The 17,622-nt window shown below is 41.6% G+C and overlaps 1 long non-coding RNA gene across 3 annotated transcripts in view; it reads left to right on the forward strand.

Moving 5' to 3' along the window:
* LOC147577427 (uncharacterized) overlaps nucleotides 1-16,445 on the forward strand; it is a 73,565-nt gene extending 57,120 nt beyond the window's left edge. For all 3 annotated transcript variants that reach the window (XR_015240283.1, XR_015240282.1, XR_015240284.1), the window contains exons 3-5: nucleotides 13,931-14,009; nucleotides 14,513-14,549; nucleotides 15,080-16,445. This is a non-coding gene — a long non-coding RNA (uncharacterized LOC147577427). The remainder of the gene's footprint in view (nucleotides 1-13,930; nucleotides 14,010-14,512; nucleotides 14,550-15,079) is intronic.
* The last annotated feature ends 1,177 nt before the right edge of the window (nucleotides 16,446-17,622 follow it).

Genomic DNA, 17,622 nt, shown 5'->3' on the forward strand with positions numbered 1-17,622 from the left:
CATCCCACTCCACTAAAAACTGAGGAACACATATTCTCTTCACGTCCTAGGAAGATAGCTTCCTCATAAGACTGAATGCTTTATTTTACAGACAAGAGCTTCCTCCCTCCACCTCAAACTAGACTTTTAGGCCCCCTGATGATACATTACCTTGTAAAACCATGGTCAAGCAGGATGTGTGACCGTGCCATCAGAGGGGGGTGCGAGTTGGCTCCCCACTGCCTTGGGGCCTGCGTTAGCATGCTGGAGCAATGGCGGGGCGGGGGGGGGGGGGGGAGGGATGGCACAGAGGCCTTCGGCTCAGATTCCTGCTTCAAGAAAGAACTCGCCACTGCCTGCAGCTGCTGTACCAAGGCGGTGCTCCTGCCAGGCAGCCCCAGTCAAGGGCTGAGCATGGAGGGGCCAGAGCCTGGCCACTCCCACCACATGCAGGACTCCTGTAACAGATCATTTTTGATGCAGAGCTCCCACTGGGCTGGCCAAGACTGTCAGATCCACACCACAGCCTGATGGTCTTGCTCCTCAATCCTGCTTCCTTCCCTCTTTCCTTTCGCAGATGTCAGATCTGCATCATGGTTGAAAGGCTTGCTCTACCTTGTTCTTCCTCCTTCCCTTTATCTTTCTCAGGCATTGTTCCCCACCTCCCATAAATGTCTTACACTCCTGGCTGTGTCTCAACATCTGCTTCCTGGAGGACCCAGTTGCCATAAGCAATGTAGACAATGGTTCAAGAAAGCAGATGATAAGATGAGGTGCTGTGCCTCTATCCTCACTGTCTCACTGGCAATGAGAACCCCATTCTGGATGGTATTGTGCACCATGTAGGCTGCATTTCTTCCACTAGCCCCCCTCTTCTACATTTTCCCTCAGGAAGAGGGGTCCACTGGAACCATGGAGGGACTGCTCCCTGAATATGTGTAGAGAAGGAGACCCTAATGCCAGAGGGAGGACTATGGCAGCCATGGAGGTACACCACTTGGATCTCTCATCAAGAAACAAGTTACCAGTCAGATGCAAGGAGTGGTTCTCTGACGCCCTCCAGCTGTAGCACCTTTGGGATCTGCCTCAACATTGAAGCCCAGGCCATGCACTTCGCAGGCAGTCCCCAGTCAATGAGCACCCTGAGCAGGTGTGCTAGGGCCCAGCCACTTGTGCCCATTGCAGGACAACCCTAATAAGCAGTCTTTGCTGCAAATCTCCCCCATTGGACTGGCCGAGACTTTGCTAGATCTGCAGCACAATCTGGGGCTCTGCCCAATTCTGCATCTGCGCTACTTTCCTTTCACAGGTGTCAGAGTACTTCACAATCTGAAATCTTTCCCTGCCCCAGCCTGCTTCCTCCCTCTCTATCTTGACTCCTGACTCTGTCCCATCATGCTCCCCAGAGGACCCAAACTGACACACAGGGCTCATTGGCCCCCAAGAACCCCTCCAATGATGTGAGCCCACTGGACCCTTCCTTGACAGGGTGCCTCGTGCTGAATCCTCTCAGTGGAAGACCCTCAGACAGAGGACCCTGCTAGTTAGGGAGGGTGACAGGCAGAGTACCAACTGCACCAGCACTATCTTGGCTCTTCCGGCTGAAAGCTGTGCCTTTGGAGGATTAAGAAAGTGAAAATCAGGGTGCCTGAGTGGCTCAGTTGGTTAAGCAACCGGCTTCAGCTCAGGTCATGATCTCACAGTCCATAGGTTCAAGCCCCGCATTGGGCTCTGCTGACAGCTCAGAGCCTGGAGCCTGCTTCAGATTCGTTGTCTCCCTCTCACTCTCTGCCCCTTCCCCACTCATGCTCTGTCTCTCGAAAATAAATGAACATTAAAAAAAAAAGAAAAGAAAACCTGGCTCATGTCAGTGTCATATCATCCAGGAATACTGGATAACACTTTAAGGCTCCAATATTCATGTTTCAACATACAAGATAATACAATGTAACTGAAACTTTAAAACAAGCAGATAGTCCCAGGTTGGGTTTCTCAGGAAGCAAACTGAGCTGGAGATAAGCTTGCAGGGAGTTTATTAGAGACTGCTCTTGGTGTTAACACCTGCGGATGGGAAGGAAGAAGCAGAACTGAACAGAGGGGGAAGTGGTGCTCTGATGCCGTCTCCATGGAATGCCTCAGCCAAACCTGCTTGAGGAGTTCTGAGGATGTGATCACCCTCCAGAGCTGTCCTGAACTGGAGCAAGAGGGGCTGACCTTTCATCCCCACATTAATCAGTCATTGGATGCAGGCCACCCTGCAAGGGACTTGCCTTGGGAGATGAGGCAGCTGTCTTCAACTAAGGCAGTCCTAGAAGAGACCAACGGGCAAAGACCCGCTTCAGTGACATTCCCAGGAGCTGGAGTAATAATTTGTTAGTTTTTAAATATACGTTTTTATTTTAGAATAGTTTGAGATTTACAGAAAAGTTGCAAAATTAATACAGAATTCCTGTATATCCCACATCCAGGTGCCTCTGTGGTTAACATCTGTATCTCTATCATACATTTGTCACAACTAATGAAGGGATGTATAATACATTATTACTAAACTCCATACCTTATTTGGATTTCATTAGTTTTATTTTTTCTGTTCAAGGATCCTGTCTAAGATATCACATTAAGTTCCAATCATGTGTCCTTAAGGCCCTTCTGGCTGTGACAATTTCTCAGACTTTTCTTGTTTTTGATGAGCCTGACATTTTTGAGAAATTCTTCTCAGGTATACTGTAGAATGTCTCTCAATTTGAGTTCAGTTGACTGGGGAATAATTCCTGTATTCCTGAAGGGAAATGGGTAATACATCATGTGTGGATACACCACACATATAAATAGAATTTCCTAGATGTCCCTGAAACTTGGGGAAATAGAACTGGTTTAAGCAATGAAATGGTATATGGTTTTCAATATAAACAGATCTGATAAAAATGGATATATAGTACCACCATGTGTCAAAACTGCAAAGATATGGAATCCACAAGTACAGCATATGGAGAAGATTAAACACAAGTGAGAGATTTCTGCCATTTGTAGGAGCGTGCTAAGAAAGCCAGGCTAAGAAGAGGAGCTGGGGGATGCTTTCCTAAATCAAATGATAAAAATGTCACACAGGCAAGATGTAATATTGATGTGTTACTTCAAGTACTTAGACATCTGTTCAAAATCTCTGCAACAATCTTAGAATTTAATACATTCTTGACTTGCCTGCCTGATCATTTTATCTTTCAGAAAGTACAAGAAAGAAGGAAGGGAAGTGCTACCCTAGCCTCGATTCTGACCAGAAAAGAAGGCTTTGCTGGTGATGTTTATATGATGAAAATATTTCAACGAACATACGAAATAAAATGTAGTCCTTGCTTTCCTGGAGATGAAAGAAAGGAAGCAAGTCCTCCTAGAATCTGTAGTAGAAAAAAAAGAAGAACCTTTGGCTATAGTAGACATGTAATTGAGGCTTTAGGAAAACAAACTTCCAAAGGCTCATGGAAATATAAACATAACCCCAAGACCAGAGGCAATCAAAAGGAATATATTGGGTTTTTTAAATTGTGATATTCTGAAAAATTAAACTCTCTAGTATAATAATTACCTGCAGAAACTAATATGACCCACCATAGAGTTCTCTGATGAGTCTATATTTTGAAATGACACGTACAAACGATAAAAGAAGACACCAACCAAAGTGAATAAGAAAATTGTACAAACCCTGTAAGAAAGTGACAGAAGGCTGTGAAGAGTGCCAGATGATAAGAGCCACAGAGAAGTCTTTGAAAATACACACAGTTTGAAGCAAGAAGATGAAGAAAAGTATAAGCTAACTGCTTAGAGAAGATCCTGTTAAATGATAACAGACAAAAGGCAGAGTTACTCAATTGCTTCTTTCTTCTCCAACAAGGAACGTGATCTTCAAACTGAGGAGGGTATAACAGATACCACAGAGAATAAATTGGAGTCCTACCTAAATGAGGAGAATCAGAGAGAACCCAGTATACAGGCTTTGCAGACTCAATCAAAGATTATAGGTCTCAGAAACACTGCCTCGTGTCTCAGTGAAACAGAAAATGGGACAGGTGCCAGAAATCTAAGCCAGGCAAAAAACACAGATTTTTCTAAAAACAGAAAAAAAAAATGGATTATGGAATCCTTAGAGTGAGCAAGCTTGTATTACTTTCTGCAATACCCTGGGATGCATATTACATAAACATTGGTGAGCTAACGATTAAAACAGGTTAAATTGACTTCATATTATTTTTTGATAGAGATAAAAGATAAGAGTACCAAGCACAATTTTTTAATGACAATATTTTGCAAAGATGTTCATAGTATTTATTTGAGCAAGATGAAAGGGTGTTGCCCAGTTTGTAAACGGCCTGCCAGACAATTGCATTCAAAAATCTGTTAGTGGATCAATATCCAATCATATAGAAGGCCTCTAAGGCTAATTATATGTCCTTGCTCTGTACATATCCTTGTCTTATTCAACAATTTTTATGAGGTGTATATATAGACAATATAAGACATAGTTGATAAAGTATTATGAAAAGGATAAGAATAAACAACTGAGGGGATGCCTGGGTTGCTCAGTCAGTTAAGAGTCCAGCTTCAGCTCAGGTCATAATCTCATGGTTTGTGAGTTCAAGCCCCATATCAGGCTCTGTGCTGACAGCTCAGAGCCCAGAGCTTGCTTCACATTCTGTGTCTCCCTCCCTCTCTGTCCTCCCCCGCTGACACTCTGTCTCTCTCTCTCTCTCTTAAAAATAAAATAAACATTAAAAAAAAAAGATTGACTGGTCTTAGCTGGTTGACCAATTAGGAACAATGAAATATATCATACAGAAACATACCAGATTTCTCTGAACTTCTCTCCATTGAATGACAGCAATTAAGCATTTAATATTATGTCAATAATTTTCACTGCCATTTCCATTATATTGTAAGCTCTTTAAGAGTAAGCACTGCATAATATTTCTTCATTTCCCATAAAATGTGGAGAAGATCTAGGCATGCAAAAGGCATTAGTAATATTAAACATAATAAAACCATTTTTTGAGATCATAGATAATGTAGTTCCATCATCCATCATTCTGAAGACCCATGATCACATACATAACTCCAAGAGTAGATAAGGAAGGGGCGCAGTTGAACCTATACTAACAGTTGATTTTTTATTTGTTACCTTTATTTGACCTTGTTTCCTTGGAAATTTTTGTAAGCCAAGTGGAGTAGAATTTCAATTGACTCATTATTATATCATATTAGTAAAGGTTTCAGGTGTAGAGGATTCTATGTTACAGGTGGCAGAAATGGCTAAGACATCTGTTAAAATGTGAGAGGAAATTATCCATCAATCAGAAGCAACCGGGGAAAACAGCTATTTCAGCAAGGAAGTCCTTTGTAGAGTTTTATGAGAATTCAGACACACAATTTTTCTCTCTGTAAAAGAAAATCCACTCAGGGTATTAATTTTAGCCTCCTCATAGTTGTGGTACTTTGAAGGAGGCAATATGTCCATTGGAATATGTGGAAAGGCAGGAGCAGTATCTATCATTTTGTATTGTTTCTGTGACTCCTTCATCTTTAACATCTTTGTGTTTGCCTCAGGACTAGCCAAAACACTTTTTAAAAAAGATATATATGACCCAGTCTCCCTCTGGGTCTGAAATGGAAACCCAAATTCATGATTTGGTTGGGGGTACTTTTTATGATGCATGGCCAGGTTATAGCTATACAAAATAAATTTTGAAACCCTAATGACAGATTTTTCCTACTGTCATATTTTTAAAATATTATTTTCATAGAATTCAATTATCTGTGATTTGGGTTTGAGAAGAAAACAAAAGGAAATACATTCTAGCACTTTGGCGAGATGAGAAAATAAGATCCCCAGCATATGTCACATTGGGGATGGAGATATTATTCAGGATCCTGGCAAGGAACTGATAGAACATGCTAATAGGATAATTGAGGAGAGTTTAAGTGAAGCTATTTATAAGATGTGGAAAGGGGAAAGAGAAGCTACAAGGGTTGGATAAGTGCCCCAGGGCTAGCAATAGCAAGAACCTGAAGGGGCAGGAAAAAGGAGTGGTAGTCAGAACCACAGCTGTAAAAGAGGATCACCCCACAGAGACCTTTCAGGAGAGGAACAACCTGCAGTCCAGCCAGGAGGGAATTGGAGGACTAAATACCCAAACCCCGCCCTTCTGCTACCTTTCCATTTCCTGCCAGCCCCTCCCACTGACCAAACCCAACAGGAAGCAGAGGGCAAGGAAGCTGGTTGATGCAGTCCCTGTAGATCAGCCTCCAGATGGCACAGGGCAGGGTGGAGAAGAGTGGAGAGTGATGTCAGAGGAGTAAATAGAGAATATTTAGCGCTGGTCTTGCCCCATATGCATGCCCCATGAGCATTTCTTCTCCTTCATTTGTTTGGAAAGTGTATTTAATTAAATGTAGTACATGTTAGCAAACTTCCTAGCTGCCTGGTACCTGAACATGGTTGCTAAATTTGGAGACATTTCCATATTCAGAGCCAGGGCAGAAAGAAAACTTGCTTCCCAGGTCCCTCGTTTACAGCTAGCTTATTAGCATACAAGCCAGAGTACATCAATTAGACATATGCAAGCACAGCAGATTCCCACTTAAAAGAAGGAAGCTCTGCATAGAATCCATATTGCTGCAGAAAATGGTTAGAGGAGACTGGTTTTCAGGATCAGCAGGGTTACTGTTCAGCTCCCATGGCTGCACAATTCCAGAGGTATCATTCACAGGATGGTATGCTCTGCACACCAATGGCATTGACGCTGGGGACAACTGTAAAGCCCAGTTCCTATAAGCATCTGGTTCACTATACCAACTAGTGTTCAGTTCTTCAGCAGTAGTGATTGTCTCAGCAGGCTGGCTCTACAGTTTGGGGCCCCATTTCTGAAAGCTTATCCCATGGCCTGATTCTTTTTTTTTTTTTAAATGTTTATTTATTTTTGAAGGAGAGAGAGAGACAGAGACAGAGACAGACAGTGAGCTGGGGAGGGGCAGAGAGAGAGGGAGACACAGAATCCAAAGCGGGCTTCAGGCTCTGAGCTGTCAGCACAGAGCCCCATGAGAGGCTCAAACTCACGAGTCGTGAGATCATGACCTGAGCCTAAGTCTGACACTTAACCAATTGAGCCACCCAGGTGCCCCCATGGTCTGATTCTTTAGCCTTTCAACAATTTTATGAGCTACACAAAATCCTTGTAATAAGTTACTTTCTACCTAGAATCATCTTCTGATGCTTGTAACTGTAGACCCTGAAATATTTTCATATCTATTCTTATTTTTTATTCCCATATTGATCTAAAATACTTCATGGGATATACCCATGTGAAGGACAGAATAAGGAGTGTATTGGCTGACTCTTTTCTATTACCAAGAAATGCTGGTACACACATATTTTCATTTGAAAAACACACAGTAGATTGAAATCGAGACCTCTAGAAAGCTAGATGTGGTTTGTTCTGTAAAATGCCTCCACTTTGTAAATAATTAAGCATCGTAGTGGATGTCATTTATCAAGCAGCCTAGTTCTCTCACTTCTGATATATACTGCGGACAACTTTGTTGAAGAAATGCAAATCTAGGAGAACCCAATTATTCAAGTCCCAGCTTTGCTACCAGGTAACCTTGAGCAAGACCTTTAATTTCTCTGTCTCCTTTTCCAGGTCCAGAAATGAGGAGCTAATGATATATGATCTTTGATGTTCCTTTGAGCTGTAAAATCCTATGATTACATATCTTTTTAAGAATCTTAAGAGAATATCCTTAGCTTTTTCTGGATTTTAGGTCTTGGGGGACCACTGAATTTGCAAATTGACTCAGATATACAGTTCTTGATCCAGTAAGAACAGTTTAACCTTGATAAGGAAAATCATGCCTTATTATTTTTATAGCCAGCAAGTTGTTCTAATGCTAAATATAAAATTCTCATTTAATCCTTAACATTACAAACCATGGCCAGTGTATTAATTAAAAGTTACTCATCTGTTAGAGAAAAGTAAAATCATGGCAAGGTAAATGTTTAAAAAGAGCTGCTGGACTTTTTTTAAAATGTTTTACCTTACTTTTGAAAGAAAGGACATGAGCAGAGGAGCAGCAGAGAGAGAGGGAGACAGAGGATCTGAAGCAGGTTCTGAGCTGACAGCAGTGAGCCCGATGAGGGGCTCAAACTCATGAACTGTGAGATCATGACCCAAGCCGAAGTCGGACACTCAACCAACTGAGCCACCCAGGTGCCCCATGGACTTTTAATAAATGGGACACAAAGTTCACATTTTGGCATTGCTGTTCTTCCCCTAACATGTGGCAAATATAAACTATAAAAAAGGAAACAAAAATGACATTACAGAGTTCCGGGGGAAAGAAAGGATTGCTATCTCTGTGGACAAGGAAAAGCAACAGAATTCCAAAGACTGAGTTGGGCTGAAGCCATGGACCTGCTGGTCTCCAGGCCCAGAATTAGGAAGTGGTGACTGCTAGACAGGGAGCCTACTCCACTTGCAACAAGGGACCTAAATTGGGGTGACCAACTGAGAGAGACTGCCTGAGCTGTGTATGAGTTAGGAGAGTCTGTGTACCTGGGGCGATGAAAAGCGATCTAGTCATGAAACCAGGAAAAGAACCAAGCCATGTGTTGGCCCAGTGACTGGACCCAAGTTATCTCTGACATCACTTTGGCCAAGAGCCTTGACCTGCCTTTATAGCAGCTGGTTCTGAAATGGAATTCCAGGGGGCCAAGTAAAGAGACAACTATAAAACCAAATGGATTTAGAGAAATAGAAGAGAGGGGGGGAAAAAAGCAGATTAAAAACAAACAACAGTAAAAATATTCCAATTCAAAATAAGCTTGCAGATCAAAATTCTAAAATCCATGAAATCCTAACCTAAAAACATACAGTCAATAAAGCATTAAATCAGAACATGAATTCTCTGCAGAAAAAAATTAATTTTAATGGATAGCATAACAAATTGTTTAAAACAAGGAAGCTGAAAGAGATAAGAGACTAACAGTTATGAAAAGCCATACGGAACAAAATCAGGCATAAATGAAGCAAGAATAGATAGGTGTGCAAAATAACCAATAGAACTCTTGAAAATGAAAAGGTAGCCCTTGGAATTTTAAAAACGACTTAATAGGTGTAATGAACTTTAGACTCAGTAAAGGAAGCACCGGTGACTGGCAAGATCAAACCTAAGGTGCTCACCCCAAGTTCAACAGAGAGACAGAGAGTTTAAATATACAAAAGAGTGATTACATGCATACAACATGAGACCCCAAAAAAAGAGAATGGGAAGAATGACAGAGAAGCCATGTAAGTTGCTTTGCATAAAGCAATGGCTAAGAATTCCCCAGAGGGAAAGAAAGCCATAGGTCATCAGATTGAAAGTTTGCTCTTGGTGACAAAAGGATAAATAAAAATAAATTCCCACCTTGTAATGAGACTTAGACCATAAAGAATAAAAGGAAATCTTAACGTGCCAGAAAGAAAATACAGATTCTCTCCCTCTCTCTCTTTCTCTCTCCCTCCCTCTCTCCCTCTCTCTATCTCTCTCTCTCTCTCCTACACACACACACACACACACACACACACACAGAATACTACCAGATTTCTCAGAAGCAACATTAAATGCCACAAAATGATGGAAAAAGCAGCTTCAAGGTGAACAAAACTGGATGAACAAAACTCTCAACTTAGACTGATCTATCCAGCTAAACCACCATTTGAGTGATGGAGAAAAATAAACATATTTTTCAAACACACAAAACTAAAACTATAATCCACAGATCCCTGTCCAAAGAACCTCTACTTTACCCACCAAGCCTCCCACCTGACCGTCTAGCAGTTCTTCACCCCGCCCCCTGCCCCGGGGCCACCCACCCACTCTCCTCTCCACCTCTGCGCTGCTTGGTGCCCCGACCTTGCCCACGTTATTAACCCCCTCTCTAGTCACCCTCTGTTCTTCCTCACTTTACTCGTCCGCTCCTCTGACCTAGATCTCCTTATCCCCATGGTAGGGGCACCCGGCCACTGCATCCTCCTGTACCCCACCACTCCACGCCACCCTGCCATGCCTCTGTGGCCTGGAGTTTCTGCTGTCTCCTTCCCTAGAGCATGCAACCAGGGCAACCTACGGCTGGAAGCACAGAGAAATGCTGCTCCATCATCCTTTTTGCACGTTGGAGTGCAACGTGGAGGTAGGAAACATGAAACATGACGCACTGCCACAGGTCCTGGGCAGACAGCTGTGGTGGGAGGAGCACTAAGGACTAAGTATTGCTGAGTTGTGATTTTAGAATGCCCCTCTTTGTGCTGTTTGGGGGGGTGGGGGTGGGGATTGAGTAGTTTTTTTTGACACATGTGTCTCAAATCAAGAGCAGCTAATACAGTAACACTGTAGTTTCCCGACAATCTTGGATAATAGGGCTTAGTAGGATTTCCCATCTAACCAAGAGTCATTCACATTGTGCTGTGAAATTGTGCACAGGGATCCTCCCATACAAGAGTGGTTTAACCTAAGGCCTGATGTTCACCCAGATCGGTCTTATGGATTGAAGCCTCAATCCTGCATCTTCAAACAAGTGGTTTCATCTGTGCTCTGCATGCAGGAGCACTCTGGCTTAGCATATATGTCTTCTTTTGAGTTTCTGGGGTTTGTATGTTGCTTTGAGGGTGGAGTTTATCCATGGAGGTTTTTGCAGTGATAAAAAACCATTTTATTTCAGTGCTGGTGGCCTCTTGACCAATCTAACAGCCTATTCACACCACCTAACAACTTTTAAAGAGGTTTCACACAGAAACAAGATTAAGGCTTTTCTGATGACTTTGACAAGGTCAAATTTAATTTCCCCAGGGCATTGTGTAAATGGAGAGCAGAAAACTTCCAAATATGATAGGAAATGACAGATATTTTTAAACATTGATGAGAAATACAAAAGTAGATGAATCTCTAAAAAGCCACATAATTTGAGAGTTCTAGTTTAAAAATAAGAGATTAAAAGATTCACCATCTCTTGGCAGATTTTGCAAACAAAATATATTTTTGTGGCATTTATTTCTCTTTTCTTTGATTACAAAGGATTTATAGAAAAGGGCAGAGAGAAAAATTCAGCTTTTTTGGCATTGCCCTAGAGACAGCCACGATTAACTTTTGGAGTCTACTATTTTTTTAGCTTACTTTTTTTTTTTCTCTCCATATATAAAAAGTAGCTTAATATATCCATAAAATTTTCTAGGGCGCCTGGGTGGCTCAGTTGGTTGAGCCTCCAACTCTTCTTGATTTCAGCTCAGGTCATGATCTCAGTTGGTGAGTTTGAGCCCTGCATCGGGATTCTCTCTCTGCCCTCCCCTGCTCATACTGTCTCTCTCAAAATAAATAAATAAACTGAAAAAAAATATATTAATCATAAAATTTTCTTCTGAGTTTTAAAATTACAACATAACATTATTTTATGATTGTGTAGTATTCCATGGTGTAACTGTACCATAGTTTGTTTAACCAATCCCCTTTCTGGCTCTTTGGCTGTTTCCAGTTTCTCACTATGATAAATAATGTTGCAATAAACACCCTTCTACAAAAATTGTTTCTGTATATCTTGGATTATCTTTTAAGGTGACTTCTGAAACTTTTCTTCTTCCAGAAGGCTGGAGTAACTGACTAGAGAGAAAGAACTTATAACTGACAGTTTTTTCTAGCTCATACTCTCCCTGGAGTGTTAACCTGCTTCACAGTGGTGTCAAATTCTACAAGGCTTGATGTTCCTGGCTGAGATGGCTGCATCATTCTTAATAAATGGGCTCATGAATAGTAAACTCTTCATTTCCATCTCAAAACCCTAGAATTATTTTGCCATTCTATTCAAACCAATTAAAAAAAATCCTGGACTGACTTGCATGCCAGCTTTTTGATGCAGCTGAAATTAATTCTGATGTGTTTAATATGAGTTTGAGAACTGTTCTCTGAGAACTGTTATTTTTAGAGTTTTAGTAGTTGTTCCTGTGCCTTCCCAATGCCAATTTATTGTTAAGTTTATCAGATCTATAATGTACATTTTAATGAACTCCATGGTTGGGCCAAGTAGAATTCTGCAACACTTAATTGAAATGTTGGAGAAACTTGCTGTATCTTAACACACAGTTCAGTCCTATTTAACATGAGTCAGAAAAAAAAAGACATCTTTGGCTCACAAATCTGCCGCCTTTACATTAGCAGTCTCTCCGAAATCCCAGCAGGCAGAAAATGAAGTCACTTTGGACCAAAGCCCAAGAATACAATGACTTCAGAGCACAAATCTTCACTTAGGAAAGAATAGTCATCCTAACAAGAAGAATTTAAACTCCCCTGGACATTAATAAAACTGTTTATGTTCAAATAGCCAAAAAGGGGCATGGGGAGGAGAGGGGAATCGAGTTTTCTCCTATACGTTTCATTTCATTTCATTTCATTGTTTTTCTTCTGTTAGTGCACAATATCCAAATGCATAATCATGGGATATAATAGTTCTCATAATGTAATCACCACTAAAAAAGGGTGGGGGGATGAAGATTTATCCCAGCTGACCTAATTACTGGTAAAGTAAACCTGATTGATTACAATAAAAATTTTTCCTGAATATAAATAACAATGGTCTAAGTGTCTTAGGTTTCCAAGGTGCAGCAGCTAAAAATTAAGTTTATGGCCTATGGCAAAAGCAAGCAACTTAAGATATGTCAGATTTTCTGGCTGTAAACAAATAAACTGGGGAAAATGAACATAATGAAGTGTAGAGTTTTCAAGTCAGTTCCTAATATTTTTAGCAGTCCTTACCCAGAAAAATTCTAATCAGTTTTTAATAAAACCTGTTTCTAAAGCAGCAGTATGAGAACTTGATGTTCATGGTCTCTTTCACAACCAGGGCTTGCTTTCTTACAAACCTCTATCGTGGAGTTTATAAAAATCGGATAATGCTGCCTGGCTCATGAATAGTTTACATGAGTTCAGACTGAAAGGATGCCAGAGAAAGAAAGAGAAGCCTTCAGAAGGGCTGGGAAGGGGACTCAAAGGAGAAATAGAGGCTGTGTGGGAGAGCTGGGGGGCCTTGGGGCATGACTCCAACCACACCCTCCTCTCTGACACCTGAGCCAGAGCAATGTGTGGGGAGCAGGGAGGGACTGCGGGAATACATGCTCCCTCAAGTTCTCTCTTTATAATCAAACAGAAGAAAACGATGTGATCTCCCATCACCCATGTTTAACTGAAGGTGAATCCAGGTTGGAAAATGAGAGAAAGTGCCTGGGGTCAATGTGCATGGGCCTCGCTAGGACTTTGAGGAGGAAAAGCACAATCAGGACCTAATGAGCCTGGGCCTCCTGCCAAGGCTGGCCAGGCTACAAGAACAGGATTGGGCTTCTCCTCAGGGAATATGAGCATATAAGTCACCAGCTGACAGGGCCCTGTTCCCTGACTCAGCACACAGAATATAGGGACCACCAGGGGAGCGTCCATGGGGTTTATATAGCAACAACAAATAAACAGCACCAGCACTTTAGAGTTTACAAATAACTTTCATCTTCTTTTGTTTTCATTTTTATTCCATGGACTCTTCACATTTCCAACCATGGGTAAACTCTTAAGAGAAATAATGCCTGAAATACTGTTTAATTTCCAAGTTGCAAGGGAAAGATTCAGTAAGGTGTTCTACATATAATCACGTGAGACCTGGGTTCCGAGGAAGTAAGTGGTCAGCACACACTGGGGACTTGCTGCACTGGTGGGCTCACTCAATAGGCTCAGTTTTGTTCTATACCCTTGCGGCTATTCAGAGAGCTAGAATGTTCCACCACGTATAGAGAAGAGCATGTGCAGGCTAGTCCTACTCGAAGTATGGCAAAAACCTGCCAGATGGGACTGGGCAAACCTTGCTGTCTACAAGCCTTCCTTCCTCTCTCAGGTGGACACGTGACATTTCCAGAAGAAAAGAACACTGTTCATCCATTTTCCAATCTAGTAAGGCTGACATTCCCAAATAGGTGAGTCAATAACCAAGACTAAACTCTCTCCCACACTTTAGACTCCCAGTGCATGATTTTTCCCTAGGGAAGAAGTTTCCATGTTGATACAGTCCCCTTCATGAAATTTTACAAGCAGCCTACAACTTTCAATATCTACTCTTGCCTTCAATGTCATAGCTCTGTGTGTTGCTGACACAAATCTATTCCACCTATGCGAGGCATGAACTCCTGGAGAACCATCTCATCCAAAGCAGACAGCTCTTCAATGTTAGTACCTGCACCAAGGTGCTAGCATTTGCTTTGGCCTTGAAAAGCCTGTGACCCTAAATGGGCCCTGGACCATGAATGCAGCACCACCAGCTATGGGCCCAACAATGTGAGCTATTTCAGGCATTAATGCCTTCATGGAGGCATAGAGGGATCCTTAGCTTTAGAGGATGGAGAAGACATTTAATAGAGATACCTCACATCTCTCTCTCTCTCTCTCTCTCTCTCTCTCTCTCTCTCTCTCTCTGCTCTAGCTCAAGTAAACCCACATTTGGCCTCAAAGCCCTGGAGGTAAGTGAGGAAGCTCCTGGGTCTGCCAGAGGTGGGTTGGGAGTCCCCCCAGGCTTCAGGATTAAGCCTGAAAATTAGTCAATTGAATGCTAATTTGAGATTGGGTGATAAGGTAGCAATAACTGCTGGGGACCCTGTAAAGCCTGGCCTGTAATTTCTGTAAAGTGAGTGGCAAGCAGTGCTTCAGAAGCTCCCCCTCAGGTCATCCTACACAGCTGGGCAGAACCTCTCTGAGCTTTCCGCTGCTCTAGGTGCCACCTCTGTCATCAATTAGCAGTGATAAAGAGAAGATCCAAGAAGGTGATTCAGCAAGGGAGAAGAAATAAAAGCAAAGAAAAGCTGGAGGATAAGCAATTTAAGGGAATGTGGGGAAGAACAAGGAGGGATGGTTAAGAAAAGAGCAGTTACTGTAGCTGTACCCCCGCTGTGGTCCTCAGTGCCTGATACACACTATTTGCATCCCATCTTCTGACTAAACCTCTTAAAAATTTTTGCATTAATGGTTTGGTGTTCTTATTTGCATTTCATAGATGGAGACATGAAGGGTGGGGACTGAAGTGTCCTTACCCAACAACACACCATGAAACAGAGATCTCCCCAGCCCTTCATTTTTGTCCTTTGGCCTTTGAAGAGTAAAATACCTGTTGAGTAAGCCGTAACCATTTTATGTTCTTTGAACCCCCTCCCTGAATGGGTTCCAAGATGCAATTTGCCATTGCTGACCTGCACCCTTCTTAATTAGAAACTATCATATCATTGTATTTTCAGAATTGTACTGTAACATCAGAACAATGAAAACAATTACAGAACCTGAGATATGGAAGCAACTTTTGAGATCATTGAGCTCAATCTCCTCATTTTCTAGATTGAAACTGAGTGCAGTCCAGTGAGGTGAAGAGGTTTACTGAAGTCACAGGCTATGCAGAAAAAGCTGGGACTGTGATCTAGATATCTTGATTCCAAGAGTCATAACAGACAAATTTGTTTCTTTTTTTATACAAAATCCAAAGTATTTAGCATTCCCAGAGCATTCCAAATGGGTGAACAATAGCAGAGAACTCAGTGTGATCCAAAGCAAGGATCTTCAAGAGTATTTTTGGCTTTTAATCTGTTAGCCATAAGGAATATTGAATTTAGCAAAGTACATCGAAGTTTTCTAGGCAGCATGTTAAGAACAGCTGAAACCAATTAAATGCTAATCTGTCTGATGCAGAGTGGAAAAAATGTTCCAGAGGTCTCTCCACCCTGAGATGTTCTTGGCAATGAGTTTCTGTGCTGTGGGCCCCCTCCCATCTCTCTTAGTCATATACACTCAGGAAGAGAAGACCCGGCCAACTCCCTTTAAATCTAAGAAGAGAACAGAACCAGCCCAAACTTTCCTCTTGAAATAAAAGTGCATCCTAGGAAGAGAAGGTTGTAGACTCTGGGACAACCTACAGCTCAGTTGTGAGAATACAAGAGACTGAAAAATGCAGTGAAGTCCAGCCACATCAGTCAGTCCTCTGTGGTCACTTCATAGACTGATTAAGCATCTCTGTTTCCTTATCTCCTAACACTACTTTCCCCAGAATCCCACCTTCTTCCATGAGAGATAGGTAGCAAAGCAGATTTTCAAATCCAACAAACTGAATTTGGGCTTTGCAATTATTAGATGTGGTCTTAGGCAAGCTATTTAACTTCTCTAAACCTCAATTTACTTACTTGTTAAAAGGGAGTAATAATACCAACCTTTAAAAATTAAATGAGATGGGGGCACCTGGGTGGCTCAGTCAGTTGAGCATCTGATTTAGGCTCAGGTCATGATCTCATGATTTGTGAATTTGAGCCCCACATTGGGCTGTCTACTATCAGCATGGAGCCCACTTCAGATCCTCTGTCCCTCTCTCTCTGCCCCTCCCTGACTCATGCTCTCTCTTTCTCTCTCTCTTTGTCTCTCAAAATAAATTTTTAAAAATTAAATGAGATAATACTTATAGAGTATCCAATTCATAGTATAATATCAACAAATGCTGGTGTTCCACACCATGCTTCCTAATTTTTTTTCACGTTTATTTATTTTTGAGACAGAAAGAGAGCATGAATGGGGGAGGGTCAGAGAGAGAGGGAGACACAGAATCTGAAACAGGCTCCAGGCTCTGAGCTGTCGGCACAGAGCCTGACACGGGGCTCGAACTCACGGACTGCGAGATCATGACCTGAGCTGAAGTCGGACGCTTAACTGACTGAGCCACCCAGGCGCCCCACCATGCTTCCTAATTAATTGTTCACATACTCTTTTCTTATATTAAAACCATTTTTAGTCACTTTTCTCTTAGTCTAGTTCAAGTGTGTCACAGTGAGTATGTGTTTTATCTGTCTGTCTGACTACCCTGCTGTGTCTGTCCTAGAAGAGAGATGGATAAGAATATGTGTATTAGGAAACTAAAAGGCAAAGTGCCCTGATCTACTGCCTGCATGCAGAATAGGGAACATATTACTCTTGATTCTGCCCAGGACTTTTGGCCAGTATAACTATCAGCTTCTACCCCAAGGACTGAGAGCCTCTAGAAGATACCCACGGTTCACCAATTTGCAGCATCAGTGTATACATATTTTTGAATCTGCTAACTTTCATGTGATTACTTGTATAAAAATATCTATGTGGGTAGATAGACATGTATCTTAAATTATATCTTTATTTTATTTACTTTTTTCTTTAAACTGCCTTTTGATTAAATATATTTATATTATTAATTGATTAAAAATATATTACTAATTTGGTGCTTTTATTCTTTTGTCTTTGTGCGAAGGGTAGTAGAAAGGGAGGAAATGATAAACCCAAGTCAAATCACCAAGTGTTTATTAGCATTTAAAAGATACCTGTGACTTCTGCTTCCAGGAAGATGGAGGAGATATACTTTTCCCTATTGCTCCCAGTAAGCACAACTGAAAACCCTGGACATAAAATATAAAACAAACATAAGAGTACTCTGAAAGATGGAGAGAAGAAAGGACTTTGCGATCCAAGGAACAGCATGGTGGTGAACTCCCTGGGTTTTCTTTTTGTTTCATACAACTCAGAAATGGAGCTGAG

The sequence above is a fragment of the Puma concolor genome, chromosome C2 (genome assembly GCF_028749965.1).
Source record: "Puma concolor isolate L17-30 chromosome C2, mPumCon1.1.hap2, whole genome shotgun sequence".
Lineage (NCBI taxonomy): Eukaryota > Metazoa > Chordata > Mammalia > Carnivora > Felidae > Puma > Puma concolor.